The sequence below is a fragment of the Cuculus canorus genome, chromosome 3 (genome assembly GCF_017976375.1).
Source record: "Cuculus canorus isolate bCucCan1 chromosome 3, bCucCan1.pri, whole genome shotgun sequence".
In the NCBI taxonomy this organism is placed as follows: domain Eukaryota; kingdom Metazoa; phylum Chordata; class Aves; order Cuculiformes; family Cuculidae; genus Cuculus; species Cuculus canorus.
Genome location: NC_071403.1, coordinates 22750622 through 22773305, shown reverse-complemented (window position 1 = coordinate 22773305; position 22684 = coordinate 22750622). Strand labels below are relative to the sequence as shown.

At 41.3% G+C, this 22684-nt stretch overlaps 1 protein-coding gene across 12 annotated transcripts in view; it reads left to right on the top strand.

The window, feature by feature from the left end:
- Nucleotides 1-22684, top strand: part of BACH2 (BTB domain and CNC homolog 2) — a 193932-nt gene that overhangs the window by 93991 nt on the left and 77257 nt on the right. For all 12 annotated transcript variants that reach the window (XM_054061303.1, XM_054061297.1, XM_054061298.1 and 9 more), the window contains one exon: nucleotides 13093-13244. The gene's annotated coding sequence lies outside the window, so the exon portion shown is untranslated. The remainder of the gene's footprint in view (nucleotides 1-13092; nucleotides 13245-22684) is intronic.

The following is a 22684-nucleotide window of genomic DNA, read 5'->3' as shown; positions in this document are numbered from 1 at the left end:
AACAAAGGCCATCCTCGAGCTAGTGGAGTGCTCTAAGTCAAAGAGGCAAACAAGCTCGCATCTACAGGGAGGGGAGGCCAGGACAGGTGACCCCAAACTGACCAACAGAGTATTCCATCCCATATACATAATACTCAGGATAAAATTGAGAGGTCATGAGGGTCTCTGGACTCTTCTTCAATGGCCAACATCCAGTGGGGACCTCGTCTCTTTGCCCCGATCCTGGATCCATGCATTCCTGAATCTAGTTCCTGCTAAGCAGTCTAACTGCTTAGTTTCAGCTGCCGAAATCGGCTGGGCTGGAGCTAAAGTGTGACAGCAAGTGTCTTTGACACACCCTGAGACACAAATTTTGTTATTCTTTCTTCCTAGAGATATGTCCCAAACCACACCCTTTGATCTAGATATAAGCTTATGTCATCGGGAGTGCTTAACGTACTGCCATGCTTATTTTCTCCATTATTTCTTGCAAACATTAATTATCCTGTTGCAAGCAGGAAAGGAAAAAATACACTTTCAGACTAAACTAATAGATTTGACTCGTTGTGGTACACTGACTTCCTAAGCAATAAAATATATAATATTGCCTGGTATGGCAGTTACTGTATTAATCATTCTCTATTCTTATTTTTTACATCATTTTAAACAAATGCCAGGAATACAGAGACTAATATAAGAAGATAATCAAGGCAGAATTGACAGGTTTTGTGGCATGAGTCAAACACAAAATACAAAAACCCTCCAAAAGCCATGAGCATTGGAAAGAGAGACTTTTTCGTATGGCAAAGTTGAACTGTAATTCCAGAGAATATTTCTCTTTCAGGAATGAGTGGTGAGTGTGGATTGTGGTGGAGATCCTTTAAGCTGGCATAGGCACAGTTTAAAAACAGAGAGAAGAGCTTGCTAAGAGTTGGCTTTGATTCTGGCCTGATGCATGTTGATTATTGTCACTGCTTTGGGTGGTGGTTAACTGGGATGGTGACAATACTGATATGAACTTCTGTTTTCAGATTACATTAGACTGATGAAGAAATTCACGCAGTGCCCAAGTTTTCTGTTTGAGTTGACCTGATAGGAAGTACTAGACAGACATGTAAAGTACAGCCTTCCTATTTTAGTTACCTTTCTTTGTGAGGTGGTGAATCCTGGTTTACTTTGTTCCCCATGCCTTAATTTTTTTCATTGTGGAGTGGGTACAAAATGAACTAAGAAGCAGCCATGGCATATACAGTTCAAATTTTGCCCACTTATCTTGCATCAAAACACTGATGTGTGTTTGTACACGACCTGCTGGTATGCAGCACCAGACAGGAAATGGTTTGTTAGTATTGGCAATGCTGTAATGAAGCCAAATATGATTATTTCACTTGCTGGCTTGAGAGTGCAAAGAGCTTTTAATTCCCATTCAGTTTTTCTCTGCTTCCTCTGTCTTAGTATTGCCACCCTTGTAACATGGAATAATAAGATTTCAAAGAGTTTGTAAGAGTCACAGTCAAAAGCATGTGTTATTCTAGGTCACACAGTACTAAGTACAGGTTTTTCTCAAATCTGGCCAAAATAGTGTGTCTCCTCACATTTCGCAAATGTGTCTGTTTCTCTCTGTAATAGCCTAAATAAGTAAAAGTATAAATACAATATTCCCCAAATATGTTGTAAGGTTCATGATACTCATTAGATTCTTTGCTGAATATAGCTAAAGCTCTGCGCTTCTGGGTATTGTTTCTAAATCATAATTCAGATTGCATCTTGTTTAGTACATAGGTTTGTTTCATAAATGTAACTCTGCGATCATTTCTTATTTCAAGAGAACTGTGTAATTTGCTTGCATTAGATGTTTTGTCATTGAAAAGGAAGACTTTCAACTAAATCTACTTCTGCTCCATTTGAAGGAGACAGAGTACAATATTTTACAGATACTTCTAAGTATTAGCTTATCAGCCACCTACACAGTTAGGGAAATTAAAAAAAGTCTAATGTCGTATCCAGCCAGTAAATAATTTTCTTTTCCCTTTTTATGCCAATTGTTCTATCATTCTTTCTCCTCCACAGCTCTGAATATAGACTGTTTTCTTCTTTTAAAAAATCTACCATTGTATTACTCTCAGTACTTTGTGTTCAGATGAGTCCTTCTCCATCTTCTGCAAAGTATATTGAGGTTCTCCTCCTACCTCCAAGACTTGTTTTTAAGAATTAGTAGCATGCTGTGCAATCCGTAAGTTACTAATACAAACCAAGAGTTGTGCCTCCAATGCTGCTGATGTACTCCAACTGCTGGTGGGTCCTCAGTCTGCAGCACCAAGCTGGAGTTACTGCCAGGCAAAACACAAAAATCGGCCATCACATCAGGTCCACTTTACCGGCAGTCTCGGTCTACTGACAAAGGCTAATACAGACATGGCCATTAATTTCTCACCCATCTAGGAACATTCTTCTAATTAAGAGCATGCATCCACTGTTATAGGTTTCAAATACTATCACCATAATCTATGAATTATTATTCCATTTAATGGGCCCCTGTGTTCATTCCCAGCCTGAACGTTGGGTTCTTCTGCCCCAGTCATCTACTCTCCATTTTCGTGCTAATGGAGTAGTCTAATTCTTTGTCTGTTTAAGTCTCACACTAATTTATCCCTTTGTTGTTGTTTTTTTTTCTTAATGGTTTTACTATCCCAGGGCAGATTGCCTGGCAGAAGACTCAAGGTATGTCTCTATAGCATCACCCTTGTCCTGGTAGTAGCAACCACTGTGTTTTGTGCCACCTGTTCTTCAGAAAACACTACTAGAGGCAGTTGCATTCTTGCTTGATTTTTCCTTGTTTAGAAGATGTGAAAATAATTGATTAATGGTTTGGGGGAGGTGTGACTTGAGGGATGAAGATGCATGGGAGTGTTTGTTGACAGCAATCAGAGGGCAATCACTCCGTTACAGAGTTGGGAAGTCAGCATGCTCTGAAATTTCACTGAACCCTCTTCTCCTATCTATCTCATCCTAGAAGGTACTTCATTTTTTAAAAATGCAGGGAAAGGGGAGAAAAGCAGCTATTAAATTCCTAGGATTTACTTTGAGGGAGAGATCCTACAGGGGAAAGAGGGAACTCTTCTAATAATCTTAGCGGCATTTAATCCCAAGAAAGGCAATAAAATCAGTGTTTCTACTGAGACTTGACAGTGTATTTTTTCTGTAACAAGACGTGGTTTGGGTTTCTTCATAGTACAGTCCGATTCAGGTGGTAGAGTTGACTGAGGAGAGCCATATCTGGTTTTGCTGTATGTTTCCCATGATACAAACACTCCTGTGAGATGACAGGCAGCTTGTTTACATAGGAAATCTATTTTTTCTAATTAAAAAAAAAAACAACAAAACCCACGCAAACATAAAGCAAAATTCGGATCAGTCATTCTGATCACGGCAGTGTCAATTATTAGGCTGTAAAGAGAACTGATGACTCAACTTAGGCACAGTGCTGCGGCGGTCTCCGGTTTTCAGTTTCATAACAGATTCTTTTCAGGAATGGCTTTCATTCGTACTTGACATTTAAACGTGTCTCTGGAAGCGTGTATGATTTTACGATTGGTACAGGAGAGACTGGCATCAGCTTCTGCTGAGCAGTTTTGCAGAATTCGGGAGGCATCCCGATGTCTCAGTAGAATGCTGGGTGCCTGGTGGGAGAATGTTCTGTAGCCGCACACTACCAGTGTTGTCAGTCATCACACCGAATTTATAGATAAGTTCATATCAATAAAATTGAAAAGCACTTTGATTCAGAAAGCAAAATGTTTTGATCGGATCCCATGCTCAGTAATTCCAGCGAGCACACTTCTTAAAATGGATGAGTCAGAAATGGAAATGCAAAGCATTTCTCTGAACGGTGGCCGGAAATTAGTTCTGAAAACTGAAACAAAGCCCAAACCGCAGTTTTATCTATTTACTTAACAGTTTTAGATCTACGAAAATCCCTTTGTCTTTGGGAGACATTTTGATTCCTCTCTTGTAGCTCGAGTACGATCCTTAGGCTGGATGATCAACCGTGTCAGAATTGTCTGATGTGTCTTAATTCTTTTATTTTGAAAAATTAATTCCCCGTAAGCATCTTCATTGCCCATGGTGCTGCCTGATTCTGTCATGACGTATGGAGAAGTTGGTGGAAGTATTAAATAATACGGGATGTTGCAATATTTGAGGTCCTATAATACTGAGGAAGAAATCCAGGGGAATCGAGTGGAGTCACTCAGCTGCTTATTGCCCAATGAATAGGTTTTATATATATAGCACATGGGGTTATCTGACTGCTCTGGCATCAAACACTCACTTGGGGCTGGCTGCTCCTCGGCGTAGCATGGAGAGGCCATGGTGGTGAGAGCTGCTTAGTTTTTAATGGCATAGCCCTTAAAAAGAGAGAGCAGAAGGGGATCATCAGAGTTTTCATGTTAGTTCAGGTGGTCTTGCTGAAAAAAAACTTTAAAATTAGCGTATTGGGTGATAGATAGCAGTGCTGTGGTCCTCATCCTGCACCCAAGACGTTGCTACTTTCATCTCTACTGATGTCTAGGTGTCTGCTGCTCATCCTGGACAGTGAGTCAGGATGCTTTGGACTCTCTGCACAGCCTTGGACAATGTAGGGACTGTCTTCCTGGCTGTTGTTTGTGGTCTGAGGCCCACAAATATAAATCATGGTGGAGAAGGACAGAAGAAGGCAAGGCTGATGAAGTAGTGCTCATTTCAAAGAGAAGACAGTCTGGGTGATTTTTCTTAATTACTGTTTACCTAAATAAATAAATAATGCATATTCATGGCTTTAACTAAAGTAACTCGTGTTGAAATGTTTGCCTCTCTCGAGGATAATTATTAAGGGTGGGGTGGGGGGTGCAGCAATTAATAATAAAACATTTAGATGAGATTACAGAACATTCTGATTGAAATAGTAAACATTATGCTAGAAATAAAAGCAAATACGTGGAGCTGTCTTGAATTTTAAAAAAATTACTATGCTATCTAAAGAAATGTGCTGAACGGAAGCAGTTTGGATGAAGGGAGATCTTCAATATCACAGGGAGATTCCTTCAGCATAAAGTTAGATTTGTTAGTAAGTTTTCACTCAATTCTAATGCAGAAAAAATGACACAAATATTGGCATCCACACAGATTGGTGCAGCAGCTGTGGTACCCATCAGCACCACTTTGAGACTGTGCATGTTAATTCTTAAACAGAGCAACAGAGAGTGTTTCAGCTGTTTATATCAGTAATAAACAAAAACTTTGTTTGTGTTGTGAACTTTCTCCCCTTCTCTCCATTTTGTATAGTCCTTTGAATGAAATTCTTTGCTCAGCTGAGAAAAATTTGGACCTGTCCTTTCATGTCTTTTGGCTACGGTTCCTTATCTGGTTAATCAGATCAGAGAGCCAGTAATGTCTTCAAAGATTTCTGTGGCAGCTGCATACCATTAGGCTGAATGATTGAAAGGACCCCCATAATTGTAGTTTAGCACAGTAAATACAGATTGGTCTTTTGGTTTAACATACGGTAGCAAGAGAACTGAGCCTTGGACAAAAGAGAGCTGCTGCTTAACCCCATGCAAACGAAGCTGGTGGGGATGGTGGAGCTGGTCTGCCCTGTAGACGTAACCTGCCTCCAGCTCTTTCAGACCATTAGAAGAGCGCAATTGAGCGATGAGGTATAGCTGCCTATTTTACGCTGGACTGGAGAAGAAAAAGAATGTAGAAGTTGGGCAGAAAGTAGGTAGGGCCACCAAGGCAGTCTGAGGGAGGCATAATCTGCCACTGCTCCCTCCTCAAGCTTGGCACCACCTCAGAGCTTCTGGTGCAAACGGTCTGGACTCTCCTTGCTTACCAGCGTGTCCTCGGTGGGTCTTAGAGGAGCAAGTTGCTGTCCTCTCTGGGTCATTTTCTAACTCAGGTGCCTCTTGGGCATGAAGGTTTCCAGACCTTCTTCTCTAGACTAAATGAGTTCTAAGGTAGCATCGGAAGTGCTGGGGATGCTCACTGGCACCTGGTGTGCTTGGCACACTGCCAGTGTGTGTCCCCTGAATACCTTCTGATCTAGAAACTGAAAAGCGGCTCTTCTTTGATTGGAGGTACGGTCTAACTATTAGATGTGGTCTGTCTTTTCTTACATCTGACATAAGTGGAAGTCCCTGGCTATGCCCTGAAACAGAGCAGGATGTCGAGGAACAAGTGCTGGCAGATGGACTGCCTTGTTCCCAGCAGAGGTGGTGGGAATGCCTAGATGACTTTAGTCCTTGTGAGGCAGCTCCACAGCTGTTGCTAGCTGATGAATTTCCTCAGCCACATTTTCTTTTTCTGCTTCTGTGGGTCAACCATTTCCTCACTGAACTGCCTGCTGTGCAGGATCCATGAGTAGCATCTGTGCCTCAGAAGATGAGGGTGCTAATGGTGGGAGAAGGTCTCCCATTGGTCCATCTACCTTGTAGCAGAGGACTTGGTTTTATAAGCATGATGCATTTTCCCCATTGCAAAAATCTTTCTGGGTTTGCCTCTGAAAGATTTCTGTGAAGTGTAAGTATGCGTCTCTACTTCACATTTTTTAATGAGGATTTCTGGGAGTATTAGCCACACACCTCTCAGTGAAGCCAGCAGCAGTGAGATAGCCATAGCCTCACACAGTGTTCTGCAGGTTGAAAAGGCGCTGCACGCACAGAGCGCACAGCATAGTAAACCTGATATCAGCTCACAACTAATTATTTGTGTATAAAAATTCCCCTGCTCACTATTTTGCTGTTAGAGGCTTGCTGGTAAGATTTATGACTCTGGCTAAAATGAAGTACCATTTCCTTATTCTCAGCATTACTATGCACGACCTCTCTGGCTTTTCTTGTTAAACAGATTTGAGTTCACCCAACAGGGAACACATTTTTTAAGCTTTTTCCCATCATAATTCTGCCTTTCTCCTTTTCTGTTTGTTACAAGTGAAAATAACCAACAGAACTTCTTCAGGTCTTACGTACAAATTTCCCCTGCTTGGTGTGAGTGTGAAGAAGGAGAAGCAGCTCCTTCATGTGAAGAACAGCATTGTCTTGCTCCAAGTCCCACCACAGCTTGCATAGGCTAGACAATCAGAATGAGTAGGAATGAGACAAATGGATCCTGCTGTGCACACCATGGCTCTTCTTGCTTCTTTCTGCTGAAGGAGGTGGAGATTATCACTGCAGGAGAGGGAATAGCAGCATTTGGCCTCTGCTTGGTGGGGTTGGTGACCCAAGGGGAAGGTGGGTTCCTGGAGGAATTGAGCTAAATAGGCTGAGCTAGATGCCTCTTGGCTTTTGACTTCTTGTAGCACATCTTCATTCACTTGGAGCAGCCACTGCTGTAGCGTAAAACCTGGGCTCCCCCTGCTTCATAATTTCATCCTCAGCTGTTACATTCAGCATTTATATGAGCAAAAGGATAACTTTTTCACTCTATGCTAGAGCACGGGGGACCAGCTGTACAACTCAGAGAAAGGCTTTATTCCTTCTGCCCTCATGTCCTCACATCACAGGCTGATGAAAATGATACCTTGAACTGGACTTTCTGAACTGGTAAATGCATCACTGACTCCATCCTGGTCTGGAATCACCTGAAAATTAGTTTGTCTGATGTTGTAAGATGGTAGGGGTTTTTTTCTGAGTACAGAGAAAAAAAAAGGGAGCAATTTTGAGCTGCTGCCATCTCTCCCAGTCACAGTTAGACGTAGTTATTTTTGTATTAGAGCTTGGAGGAAAACCAGTAGAAATGCCAGATAAGCCTTTCCCAAAATACCTATTTGTGTTAATACCTAAATATTGTTCATCTTTCACAGCATTTACTTATCTGTTTCCCACGTGTTGAATCTTTTGGGGAGTTTTTGTGGTTGACTGTGGCCTGTTCTTTCATTTGGTATGTTAACTGTTTTCTCAATTTGCATTTTTTTGAAAGAAATCGTCAGTAAAAGTCTGACTGTGATAATCATTCAGTGTGGGAATATCCTTTCTATAGGACAGGTGTGTGTTCTCATGGTTCACATGCATTGAGGCAGGAGTCTTAGAGCATAAAGCAAGTGAGCTGTATCATTTTGTGCTGCCCTGGGAAATATCCTTATCCAAGAGATGCAGTCCAGATGTTGGCTAGTCCAGTATCATCTTCTGAGATGCCAGGGTCAGGGACAGCAGTTTCATCCTCATCACTGAGCCATCTTATTTTCTCCTGTATTCTTATTAATCAAAATCTCTAGTCTTTAAGGAGAAATAAGACAGATACCTGAATTTTCATCAGGTCTGACACAAAATATTCAGCTCTGACTTTTGTTGTGTATTGGTTTTGCTGCGTGGAGTATAAATATTCATTTGTGTCATTTGATAATGCCCTGTGAGAGTCTTTCTCACAGCATGTATTAACTTTCCTTTTACACTATCCATTCCTTCATGATTCATACTACCAAGATAAAATATTTTCAGTGTGCCTTTATTTTAAATCAAGTATATTCCGATGACGAAGTCGTTCAAATTTTACATTAAAAGATTTATGAGTTCCTGTGGTGATGCTCTTGAACTACAGTCTCTCACCTCTCATAGCCCAGCCTGCTTGATGTGTCACAGAGTTAACTGCAACCAGAGGACAAAAGAGGGTGGAAAATTCCACCCCCCGCCCCCTCCCCATTCTACAGCTCCTCTGAGGATTTTCCATTTAAGCCCAGTCGGTGCTGTTTGATATAGCTGGGGAAAATCCAGTTTGCACATCCTAGAGTGCTTCCCTGACCAGCACAGGGCAGCAGGAGCTGCCTTCCCCTTCAGTCAGACAGAAGGGGCTATCTTGCTGCTTCTCCTCATGAATTCAGTTGTGGTTTATAGTCAGACTGATTCCTCACCTGGTTTTGCCATTGTCTGGATGAACAGCTCAATCTCATCTCCACTGATTGTTGACACAGTTTGCCCAAAGAGGGACACACTGCAGAGTCCATCCTCATGGTCCTGGATGGGTATCTTCCTGCTTCTGGTCCACAATTCCTTGGTTGTGGGTGGTCTTCTGCATCCTGCCTCTAGACACCAGGGAAGAAGCTGCTGAGCTCTTTGGACTCCTGGTTTTGGCTCCCCCTGGCCAAACAGGACAAGCAGGAGTGATGGATGGGCATATTCCATCTCTTTGGAAGAAATAAGCAGAATATTAGGAGGAGATTAAATGCACTGATACTGAAGCCAAGCCATGCATCTTTTCTGACGCAGGTATCAATATCATCTTGGGTTTAATTTACAGATTTCAGGGAGAAATCCTGTACTAGATGTCAGGAGTATTGCAAATGCCTTCTCAGCCTCAGGCAATCCTTCAAGGAGTTGCAAGCTATGAATGTTCCAATGAAGCTGTCTCAACTAGAAAGAAATAGTCCTCAGCTTCACTCAAAAACACACCAAACATAAAGAAAATACATTTGCTGATCTGTGGTGGAATTGTATGTAAGAGACTTGGATCCTTGACTTCACTGGGACGAATTTCTGCACGTTTGTGTAAGAAGCATTGCACTCCACCAAGTGAGGCATCACTTCAGAAAACGCCAGCTCTGTTTGCACATTAGCGCTCAACTTCTTCCTGCTTGCTGGTGTGCAGCCTTTCTTAAATATTTTTTCTCTCCTATCTGCATCTGTGAGAAGCTTGTCTTGTCATGCTAGTTCATTTTACATTTTACTTAGCTCTGATTTTGCACACCTGTTGTGAACTTGGGTCTGTTTCTTAACCCCACTGTATTGCTCACCTCCATCATTGTTAGCCCATCTTCTCTGTTTTTCTTGTGCAAGTTTATGCAATTTTCTATGTTTGAAACGTCTTCCATGCTAACCAGAGTAATACCCCGGTACATTCATCATGCTCTTCCCAGATCATCTTTCTTGGTTTGTTCTTTGCAAATTGAAGAACTTAACGGTTTCCTCCTCTTAAGCATCAAAGCTGTCATTATTTTACATTAACAACAAAACATCTTTTTGAAACACACCTTCTGTGTAACAGAAATACAGGCTGGTAGGTGTTTCTTGAAGAAAATACTTTTTTAGCTTCATGCATCCTTCTGCCAGTTACAGTGTCTGGTGCATCTTCCTTTACATTTGCATTCTTCAGTGCCAACTTGAGCCAGCAAGCAGCACTTGAAGCCCTCAAAAAGGGGAAATAGGGTAACCTGGTTCAAAAATGTACAAGGGGTCATTAAAGAATGTAAGGGTTTTTTTTTTTTTAAAAAAAAAAAAAAGAGCTTATGTCTTGTTTGAAGTGTTTTTGTTTTTCTAGCTTTCTAAGCAACTGTGACGGCAAATTTTAAAATAAAGTTTCCTTTCACCTCCAATGACTCCAGGAACTGGGTCTTCAAGTTTACATTGAACAATGATTTTGTGGTCTGTCATGATCCTAAACTGATTGCCCACACATGCAGGTGTGTGCTGAGATCTGAGACTTTGATGTAAACAAGCCATGAATTGGAGAGTACATCTTCCCCTGCCTAGGATCCATCCCTTCCCATGCTGTAAACTGTACCAGTCAGCATGGTAAAATGCTGAAAATTCTCTTCAGTAGATGCTCTGTTGCCTCTTTGTTTCATATAAGCTAAGTTTTCATGTATTCCCTTTAAATTTACAGTTGTAGCAACAGCTTTACTTTTAATAATTTGCCTGTTTCAGAAAGAAAATGCTTCTATTGAGTGGAAAGCGTAAAGAAGCCCTCGTGTTGAGCGTAGGCGAGGGGTTAGGTTTCATGCTACCCTAAGCTGACCCCTGGACAGAGAGATTCCTGCTTTCATGTTTTAGATCATGTGTAAAACTTGATGCTGGCTGGATCATCCCGCTTAGGGCAAGAATATCTAGGGAACATGGAGAGAGATACAGAGTGAGATGTTTGCAGAAGGGAATGAAATGTTTGGGATGCAGCTTCATGCTTTCTACAGCAGTGAACATCAATCACACCTTCTCAGAAAAGTGTGGTACTGAAAGCCTTCCCACCTCTTTTTTTTTCTTGTTTTCCTGTTCCCCACTTCTGTTTATTGTCCTGTCATTCTGATATGCTGAGGCAAGTGCAGTTTTAGCTCAAAAAACTACCTTGTCCTTGAAAAAAGGGGAGCCTTCCCTAGTTTTATTCCTCTGGCCAGTGAGTAAGCAACAGTTATTTTTGTTCTACCAGTGATTTATGACTGAACAGATTTGGAGTTTATATTTTTAGTTTTATATTTTTATAGGCAATTTAGATAATGTGTATTTGTGACTATACATATTTGGTCCTCTTAAAGTCTGTCAATGAATGTTGTGCCCTGTTGAAGAAAATCGTATAAACTGATGAGATGCAAGCATTGCATTCTTTAAGTAGCCTCAGCATTCTTTCCAGTACTCATATAGGTAGTCATGAAAGGTAGCAGTATTTTGTGCATCTGTTGGTATGTCATCTAGGAGGGTGCCATCCAGAAGAAATAAGCTACTTTTCATAAGTGATCCAGTTCTCTGCAAGGGTGGGAGTGCTATAGTGTCAGTGCTCAGAAAGTGTTGAATGTGTTTTACCAGAAACTACATACTTATAAAAACCAACAACTAAACCTCTTTCATTTGCACTGCTCCATCTTTTCACTTTTTTACAGTTAGTAAATATTTCTTGAGAAACAAATTTTTACTGAAAAGCTCATTTTACAAATTTCAGAAGAATAATAGTCCTCTTAAATAAAATCTGATCTTTTCAATTATTATTTGCCTTCCCCTTGTCTTGCCCTTTGTCTAGCCTTAGTTGGTGGTAATTGTGCAGATACAGCCCTTGCAGTATCCTGGGAAGACAGATACATGCTACTGCTTGTACTGCTGCTATCCGCTTCTATTCAAAAGTAAATCGTCTTACTTTCCACTCCTGATCACCAAATTTATTCAAGTAAATAATAATTAAGCATTTAAATGATTTTTTTTTCCAGGAAAACAGTATTGTTGGGCACCAATGCAACTTCAACTTGAAAAACCCTTTACCTTAAAACTAACTACTTTTCCTTCCACAAGTATTTCCTTCCCGCCCTCCTCCCCAACCACTCCAAAGCACAACTGCTTCCTTGATAGATGGGGGAAACCTTTTCGGAGTCAGATGGGACTGGACATTGGGTGGGATTAGAGCTGTTTGTGGATACTGGGATTCAGGTACTGGGGGATTCACCTCCTCTTCCAGCGTGCTGGCCCCAGCTCTGTTCTCAGCAGCCCTCTCCATCCCAGTGTGCCTCCCCTCTGGGAACTGAGCCCTATGCCTCTTGCATGGCAGTGGCAGCACAATGAGTTTGCTGGGGGCACATTAACACTTTTTTTCCCTCTCCAGTTTTCTTTTGACGTGGACTGGCATGAGAGGTTAGCTTTGTTTTAAGGTGGGTAGAGGAGTATGACACATATTGCATTGACTGGGAATACTGAACTATGCTGATGGTGTTTCTTCTCTGAAGCTCCCCAGAATAAAGCAGAAATAAAGGAACAAATTTGATGTTCCTGACTTAAATTCCACGATAAAATCAAAGCAAAGTTTGACAAAAGCCAGTATTAATTGTTAAAGTCTATAAGGTCATTTTGCTAGTTTTGTTGGAACACCCTCCTGCTAGGATGCACAGTTTCATAGGACCACAGAATGGTTTTGGGAGGGACTTTTAAAGCTCATCCAGTTCAACATGCCTGTAGGGACATCTTTCAGTGGATCAAGCTTCTCGAAGCCCCATCCAGCCTGACCTTGAACACTTCCAGGGATGCGGCATCAACATCTTAAAGAATTTATTAGTATGTGTGCAGAAGTATCCATGTACCTGTGGTATGATCTGGTAGAATAATCACAGAAGTGTTAGTTTATCTCTTCTACAATTCTTCATAGGGCCCTCGTAAGTCGGGGTGCTATACAAATGCAAGAAAAACATAGTCTTTGCTGTAGGTGTGTACAGCATAAACGTAAGAGGAAGTATATAATAAGTATAATGAAATTGTCTTATTTGACATAAAAACTTCTATGTTTAAAAAAAAATTGCCCCAAAACTGGTTTTACTATTAGAAGGGAGAAATGGGGGGGTTTCATGAAGATTCAGTGCTTGAATTTTTCAATGCCTGCCTTTATTTTATTTTATTTTAGGTTGCTATCAACTGAGTTGCCATAAAATTACCCTACAAAGCTTTGGAGGGCCACTTCTTAATGGATTGCTGCAGCCTCTTAATTTCTCCATTGATCCCGTTCCCTGCATCGTGAGAACATTTTAACCAGCACAGAACCTAGAAAAGTTACATGTAAGTCATGATTCAAATTCCTTTCTATTTAAAGAAGAAGAAAAGAAAAAAAGGTCTTGGGAAGGCAAGGTGGAGGCAGTAAACATTACACTTTAGAAAAATACTGTAAAAGCTGTAATTCAACAGCAAACATTAGGTGGTAAATAAATTGTTACTGAAGTTGTTACTTGCTTTTTAACCTAAATGGTGATTGTCATTTTGAAGGCTTTTCTAGGCGTTCTGCTACCATAGTAAACTATGGTGAGGAGTACTTAAAATAGCTTCTCTTCATCCCGTCCCCCTAATTAGGCTTCATTTTTCTCCACAACTAGTGAGAGTGTGTACACTTACGTTTTTGCACATGCTTCACACAAGTTTGGAGGCCATCCTTTGCTCAGCAGGACTGCAGGCATCCCTGTATTTTTCTTATCATAAAACCCATATCCTCCTCCTTTGAGGTTTCGAGAATACTTCCCTCAGAGGAGCCCTGGCATTGCTTCTTTCAGCGTGCTGCCCAAAAAGGCTCTTTAAGCATCAGTATTATCTCCATTGCCGTCTCTAGCTCTTTGCAGGTGGAGTTTGCTGCTCCACACAGCTGTAGGAAGGTAGAGAAAGCCATGTACAGATTAACTAGGGACAAGGCGGGGTGAGGGAATTGCAGGTTGCAGACCCCTTCCTGTCTCAGTCTGGATAGTAGTTCCTGGTGCATGTTAAATGCTTCTATTTTTCCTCCTGAGATGGAGAGTGGTGCTGTGCAGAGATTTCATCCCACATCATGGCTGATTCCTTCTTTGAAACCTCAGAAAGCATCAGATTGGGGTGGTGGGATTGAGGGGCTTTTGTAGATAGGAGTAATTGTTTTGACTCGTTTTAACTTGTCGGTAGTCCGAACTCTAATCCTGGGATGGATCTGCAGGTGAAAGAAGCCTCTGGATCATTACAAGGATGGCATGGATGTGATGGTCTGTGCTTTTTGTGATTAGGAGTTTTTTATCGTTCGGATGGTGTTTGGTATACAGCAGCTTAGCAAAAGGCTGCCTGAGCCAGAGAAAATACAAAATTGTGATTTACAGTGTGGCACTTCGCATGTCTCTGCCTTGTTCATTCACTGCAGTTACAAATTCATGCAAAACAGTTTAATGATTAATCAGGACAGGGCAGTGAAGCAGACCACAGCAGTCATTCCTGGTCAGTTTTTCTTGAATGCTTACTAATACCATTTTTAATCCTAGGAACTGATTTGTAATACTACTACAAAAAAAATCTTGAAACTGAAGAGTTTATATTATAAATATACCTTCATTTGAGGTATTTTATTTGCTTATGCAGCGCTTAAAGTATTATTTGAAACAAGAAAAGTCTGTTACAAAAGGAGGACGGGGGGGTTAATGCATATGGAAGTTCAGTTTTTAAAGAGAGGAGAAAATCTTTTCTGGTGTGATAAATATCACCAACCATAATAATGAAGTACTAGGCAATGGAGAATGGCTGGTCAGTAACAGAATTTGCTGTCAAAGAGGCCTTACAAGGTGTTGATTTGATTTTGTTTTCCAAAAAAGGGAGAGTGTTGCCATTTCTTTGTGGACTTGGCAATATATGGTACAGTCATTAATCAAACCCTGATAGCAGCAGTCATCTGACTACAGGAGAATTTTGAATCTGGCTTGAAACTTGTTTCTAGCGCTTGTCTTAAGGGAAGAAAACTTAAAAATATGAGTTGTAACAATTATGCAGGCAGAAACAACGCGTAGTTCATTAGTCCTATTTAGCGCTATTCCCATGAGGTTTGGAAGCCTTGTTCATAATTTTTTTGTAGGCTTTTCTTGTGATGTTTGAAAAGCTTATCATTAGGCACCTTGCAAACTCAGTATTAAAACCCTTTCAGAGGAACCAACTTTAAAAATGGCATCCTTCTTTCAGGACTTGAGAAAACAGCTAGAAACTGAATGGATGTAAATGAATGTAAACACCCTTTTTTTCCTCCTGCTTCTTGTGCTTCAGATAATCAGAAGTCACATCTGAGGACTAAATGAACTCAAGTAACGGTGTAAGGGTATAGGAGCTGTCATCAAATACATGCCTTTCTTTTTCCTTTTTTCCTTTTTCCTTTTTTCTTTTTCCTTTTTACTTTTTCCTCTTTCCTTTTTCCTCTTTCCTTCTTTTACTATAGTCATGTTCTCCAGATATGTCAAACATTTAAAACATGATATATGCTGTAACTTCTGGAAAACATATGTGTCTCACAGGTTCTTGGCCAGGGTTGCACCTGATATGGATGCACATCTGTGCCAGCAGAGGTAGTTGCGAAGGCAAGCTGTCAGTTGCTTACTTAATTTCTCAGTGTTTCCCACTATCCGACTTTTTTTATAACAAACTCTGTTTCTAACAATTACCTTGTTATAGCCATTCCCATAGAAAGAAGCGAACTTTCCCTTGTTAATTAGTCCTCTTGGAAAGAGCAATTGTACAGGGTTGACCTAGCAGTAACAACCATATTCTTCCTGCTTTTCCCAGGGTGCAGTGTATTTAGTAAACAAGTATACCTTCCCCCTACTTCCATTTATTATTTGTTTGAATAGTACTACTAGGATGCTGTGATTGATGCGATCTCCACGAAAATAATATGTATTGATATTCGAATTTGAAGGAGAAGGTTTCTTCCTTGTTCTGAAGATGCCGATTGCAAAACGCTGTTATAGTGTATGTGTCAAGATAAAAAAACATTTATCCAGGTCCCCTGAGAATTAATCATGTGCAGGTTAGACTGCATATGTTATAATGAGGGACTGCAGGAATTAGGGAGAAGCTGTGCTCTCTGCTGAGTGGCTCACACTTCATTATCCCAAACGATCACTAATGGCAGCATACAAACTGAGCTTTGCTCAGATGCTGAGTAGCAGACGCTGGCCAGGGCTGCTGGCATCCCAGCAGAGACAGGCAGTGATTCCTAGCAATTTCCGTGCTCTGCTCACATTTCTTGCTTTGTTTTACCTCTGTGTGGTTTTCTTTAAAAGCAGCAGAAATAACATACTAGTGAATAGTGTTCTACGTGTAATAAATTGTCCTAATTTTTGCTGCTTATGCAGTGTTGAGAATTCAGCAAGGACAGCAAGTGCTTTGTTCGTGCTAAAAAAAAACCAAACAAAACAACCCGAAACTCAGAAATCTCTGCGCACAGATTTCATATTTGCTGGGTATGAGATGAGATCTTCAAAATTTTTTAAAAAAAGATTTCTTGAAATCTTTCCTGCCATCATCTGTAGGCAGATGTAAATAATGTAAAATTTTAAGATGTAGATTTTGCTGATAAAATGTCTGTCATCCGCCTACCACCACAGCCTGGGAAAAATGTATCTTTTTTTGAATCTGCACTGAAAGGTCAGGTAGCTTGACTGGATTAAGAAGGAAATCAGATTTCTGAAAGTGGAGTCATATCTCTTTGAACATTGAGTTACTTCTAAGTCTGGGTACCAAACCCACTTCCCAAGTGCCACAAACATAGCTGAGGACATGTATGATTGTATCCTGCAAGATTTTGATGCGATATGTGGCTGTATGTTGATTTCGTTATTTTTTTCTGGTACATTTTCCTCTTGGAATGGCAGTTTTATGGTGGAGAAATCATTTTCTTACTCATTTTGTGGTATTGGCATAGCAGGACTGTGCACCATGTGCACCATTGTGTGTAACATCTCCTGCCCTGACGAGCTTCACAACCTCCTGTGTCATCCTGTCCCGAGTATAGCACTCATAACAGCCAGAAAGTGTTTTGCTACCATCTAGGGAAAATCCTTTGCTGCTAATTAATCCAGTTACTCCTTCTGTCTCCCTATTGAGAACACATAAAGCCATTGACCACTGCCAGCACTGCATTGTTCCCTCAGTGTGATCAGGTCCTCCTTGGCACCATCAATGCCTCCGTACCCAAGGCAGGCTGCACCCCCACCCTAGGTGGCTGAGGACTGCTTTTTGATGACTATTTGCTGCAAATATATCTTGTTGATTAAATATATTTTCTAATTTGTATGTATGTATAAATAATATATCTATTGTATAAATAAAATATTTTAATATATACAGTTTCATTAAAAATAAAAACATCTTTCTGGTCAGATCTATTCAGTATGATTGGAAAAGCACTGCTGTAGCTTCACACACAGCAACTGCACATACACGTGTGTGTCAGTGGTGAGCTGATGTTCCTCTCTGGATGTTTCTTATCAAGAAAGAGCCCGTGCCAGAGGCATCCCCATCTGGGGACACGCAGCAACCATGGGTCGTATGGCCAGGAGCAGCATCCTGCTTGTTTTTAGCTAGTGCAATGAAGGAGGACAGTGTTGCTTATTGCAGTATAGCAGACCATATGAAGCCAGTTTGCTCTGACATCTCTCCCCTTTGCTGCCATTGACCACAGATTGGTTTGTTCATCACCCCAGTGGTGAGACGGGCCGCGTGGGTGCATGGTGTCATTGATCTGTTTACTTGGCATTTCCCACGTGGCTGCCACGTTGTGGCAAGGACTTTTATTTTTCACTGCAGTAGGTGACGTCCCATGTGTGTGTGTTTGTCAGCCCGAGGGACTGAGTCACAGCCCTCTGTCTGTGTGGGACCGGTGGCACTTCCCCTCACCACTGAGGTGGGAGTGAGATGCTGGCCCATCTCCACAGGGTGGCTTACACGCCTGCCTGTTGCTGCCTTTTATTTTTTTTTCTTCATAAAGAAAAGGCTGAGAGATGGTGACAGCAAGATCAACTTTCTCTGTAAGCCAAACTAGTGAAAAGTAAAATCCATCTTACCACATAGGTTTTGTTTTCACTGCTGGTTCAACCTCTCCTCTCCCTCTGGCAGAGCCCTGCACAGTCATTCAGTGCCCGTCTTGGGGGTGGTGTGGTTGTTAATTCAATGGTGTATGACCCATTTATTTTCATAATACTTAGATACCCGCACTTCTGTAGCATTCAGCACATGGGTCCTACGACCTAAATCTTCACCAGAAAAGCACACACCTGATTTCAGCAGCGTGCGTGGAGAGCAGCTGGCTCTGCACTTGACTTGCCGGAGTCTGCGGGAAGGCAGTGGGCTGTTTGGTCTAGCAGGCAATTAATGAGCAAGGGCAGGTAAAGGTACATTTTTCCGGAGCTGGCACTTGGTCTTAGATTATTTTGTTAAATATTGATTTCTAGCTTATGGGATGTGTTTCCTTTTACGATTTGCAAAGAGTTGAGAAGTAAAAGTGTTGTAGTGGATGCTTTTCTGGCTATAATAACTTGCGTTTTCAGAGGTAGCAAAGTAACTAAGGGTGCAAAATCATTCACTCTGCTTTCCCCATCTCCAGATGTGGCATCACCTATACTCTTGTTGAGCCTAGTCTTGATACACCTTTTTTCTCTATTTCTTTCTTACTAAGTTAATTCTTTTTTACTCAGATGATAATTAGCTTCATGCTTGTGTTGCTTTTGATAAATGGAAAGAATCAGGCATAGGACAGACAGGAGGGTAAACTAGCATTGTAGTAGACACAAGAGTTTTAGGTGTAAAATTAAAGAGTAATTTGCAAAGCTACTTGAAATAAAGTGGATTTAAACACAATGAAATCATCCTTGACAGCAATTTGTTTGAAGTTCTTCTACTATTATGAGTGTAAAGGGATTTTTTTTCTTAATTACCAGTTTCTGGGTAGAGTATTCAGCATAATTTCTCACAGACAAGTGAAGCATTAACTCCTTGCACCTCACTAGTTTGGGCAGTGTGGGGAGAAACTGAGAGCTAGGGAAAGGTGGTTTCTTCATTTCATCATTTGAAAATGGATCAGTGATCAGAAGCCTCTACCAGGTAACTGAGAGAAAATAATTAAATACATGAAAATCCAGCAGGATGCCTGAGAGTACATATGCACTGCATGCAAATAGCTGTCTTTGATGTTTAACCAGAATGTAATAGCACTCTAGATATAAACTGGAAACAAAGTAAGAGCAATTAGCTCGTTTGCATCCCTTGTTCAGATGAGCCATGAGTTCTGGGTTTTTTGCATTTATATACTTCTGCTGTAGGTGTTGGAAGTGTGGGTGGTCATGAAAAAGTGGTGGTTACAATAAGATTTTCCATTTATTGCCCTTTGTGTACAACTAAAAATAAGATTCAAACGCTTTAGAATTTGTAGAGCAAGCGTAATCCTTCTCTCAACTCGAATGACTGTCTTGCCTGCAGCTTCAGCTTTGTCTGGTGAGTCCCAGGTTTAAATAATTGTAAATGAGTTTCTGTTGGAAGGAGAGGCAGAGTTTACTTGTGGTATGATCTAGCTATGTTAATTCATCAACTTCTTGTTTAAAAAACTAAGGAGTTAGGCTTAAGTGCATAAGTAAGAAGTGGTGATGAAAGGATTTTGGAAGCAGAACTGTTCTACCCTCTGGAAAAAAAGCAGCTTTGGAGAGGACTGAAAAATCAACCCTCCAAAATTTCACTCGTGTAACTTGAACTGTTGATCCAGAACTTCATTTTTTGGCAAAGGAAAAATTAAAAAAAAAATGAAATCTATACAAATCTGCTGAGCATCAAGAAACAGATTCTCGGGGTTAACTCTTGGCACGGAAAATCCTTTTGATTTGTTTTTTAGGTTGATGGTATTGAAATATGCTGTCTCAATATCTTTTCCAGGTAATTGCACTGGTTAGCAGTCTGCTAAATTAGTTGCAATATCTTGAGCTACTAAATCTGTTTTGACCACATTAATTGATATGTCAGCTTATGGCAAAGAGAAACATTAAAGAGAGGTGTTGTCAGTGTATGCAGGGAAATTCGTAACTTCATGGTGTAAGGTTTGGTGCTGTCCCAGCTTAGCACATTAAGTAGCTGTGGCATTTCCAGAGAATAAATGCGTCTGTGCATGTCAAACTTCTCAGTTTTTATGTCATTCTTGTGATGGATAAGTAAAGAGAGCATCTATCCAAGAGCTGCAGAACCAAAGGTAGAGGCTGAAAAGTTGCTTTCTGCTTCATCACAGCTTGAGCTTCACCACTTTCTTGTTGCCTTGTGACCTGTCCAGATTTTCCAGGCTTGGTAGGGTAGCAGAGATGTTGGTCTTTAGAACTGGGCCACGTAAGGCAATAGGTTTTCACTCTGAGTAATGCCATGTGGCGCAGAGGATGTGGGGTGCTGGGGGCACTTAGAGGCACACGTGCTTGTTCCATGGAATAGCCATGCTGCCAGCGGTGAGTATTTCATTATGCAATATGAAATCCCTTTAAATTAGCTTGGTGTAACCCTCCCCCTCTTCTCAGGAGAGCTCAGTGCCTCTCGTTGCTGCATTACACTCGTCTTTTTGCTAAAACGTGTTTCTGCGTTTGCATCTGTGCATGCCGCTTGTATAGTCTCCTGCCTTGATACAAAGTACGCAAGGCAAGAGAGCTAATGCAGTAAACAAATCTTAAATATTTCAGGTGGGAATGGGCAGAACTTCAGCAATAATTAGTTTCCATGGAAGTGGTTGCTGCAGGGCATTATATTACATCTGTTATAATTGCCGGCATGTCTCAGTCCTGCAGGTGACCAGATGCTGACAAGCGGCATAAACGTTTGTTGTCATTTTTCCTGTGGAATTTTCCCTTTTCAGCACAGATGTAGATGTTTTTTCTCCCCTCCTCACTTCTTTCTACTGCTGCGACTGATGCAGATGATTTCAAACCTGATGCCTTTGAAGATAACGGCAGGAGAGAATGCGTCGTCATGTGGTGACAGCACTCATGCACCACTCACCACCGCCAGAGTTTCCAGCTGGATAAGACACACTGGTCTTTTCCAGGGGTATTGCCGCACAGGCTATTTTTAGAGTGGCACATTGGATGTGTTGTGCAACTATTAGTGCCCGTTGCAGGGCTCTTCATTTTTTCCCTTGTATGGTGCTGAGGTTGTTAAGGTGTTTATTTTTCTCTTGAAGTGGTCAACAGATCTGGTTTTGATTCTTTCAGCCACTTGCAGAGCTGGGCTGTGAAGTCTGTGGGATTGTGTTTTCTGGACACAGTCTAAAGGGAACAGTCCTGCACGTGGCCACTGAATTAGGATTAGTATAAGTAACTGAAGCAATGCAGCTGAGGTTTTCGGCTGAAGAGCTCTAACAACCTGTTGTGTTGCATAGCAGAAGATCTGCTACCTCAGGAAACCCCCAGCTTGTTTGGTTTTTTTAACGCCCACAGCAAACAAGCTGCTGTCAGACATTTTTACAGTTGTCATAACCTCTTTCTATGGCTCTCAGTTTCTGCCAAGGAGTCCTTTAAACAGCCACTTCAGCTGTTACTGCTCCCGTGATATACAGGAGGTCCTGTGAGAAGGTGGCAGCAGATCCCGGGCAGCTGGTGATCCCCTCCCATGTACCTGGGGATGATGACAGATGCTTAGTGATGCAGTGCAGCCTTGCAGTGGGAGCAGAGCTGGATGTAGCAGTTGACTGCTGGTTACATCTGTTGCTCCCTGGAGGAACAGAGGTAGCTTGTTGCTGGCTCCTTATTGCATTGCGTGAGTAGTGCGAAAACATTAGCAATGGAGATTTGCTGTAATGGTGTATTTAAGTGTGTCTCCGCTCTGCCAGCTTCACTTCTAATGCACTCAGTTAGAGAATGCTTTGGAGGTTGCTGCTAATGGATGAATCTTCTGGAAAACTGGAATTTTTAAATCAGATTGACACTTTGGAGTGAGAAGTATAAATCTAATGAGAGTATTTCAGCAGAGATTTGTAATTAGGAATGAATGGAGGGAATTTGTACATGCAGTCTGCAGAAGGGCACAATGGAAGGTGAAATTGCACCCTCTGTGCTGAATGAGGGATGAAAGCCAATGTATCAGTGTCATGGCATGACAGTGTAGAGAATAAATGATACTGTCACTGAGTGCTGCAGCAGGTATCAAGGGAATTCCACTCCAGTAAATTACATTACTTAGACAGACCTGAAGGCATTGTGTCTGAATGATTGGAGGGAAAAAAGGTTGTCAGCACAAAGCAGAAGATATTATAGAACAACTGGCTGCAGGGTTGGAAAGTGGTGTTTTTCTGATGTTTACCATGCAAAGCTCTTCAGATGCTTTTTGAATTATTTTTGGTTGAATTACGAATATATTGATGAAGCAATAATATTTTTGAAGTGGTGTTCAGAGTGGATACCAGCCTGCAGCAAAGGATTGAGCATGCACAGCTCCCAGATTTTAAGTAGGAACTGGTATTCCTCCAGGCTTGGGAAAAACCTAGTCGTGTGTTCCAGCTCAGGCAGTGATCTTTATGCATTGCTTCATTTGGCTGAAAATTTGCTTTTTGGGCTGGATTTTTGTTATAGATCAATTCTAGCATAGGTTTAAGAGGAGAGGAAAGTTGTTACTTTTGTCACTAGCAGTGTCTGGGGCTGTATGGTGGTGAACAACAGCAGGTGACAGGACACAAACTTTATGGTCTCATTTAGAGGCACACAGACAGCATG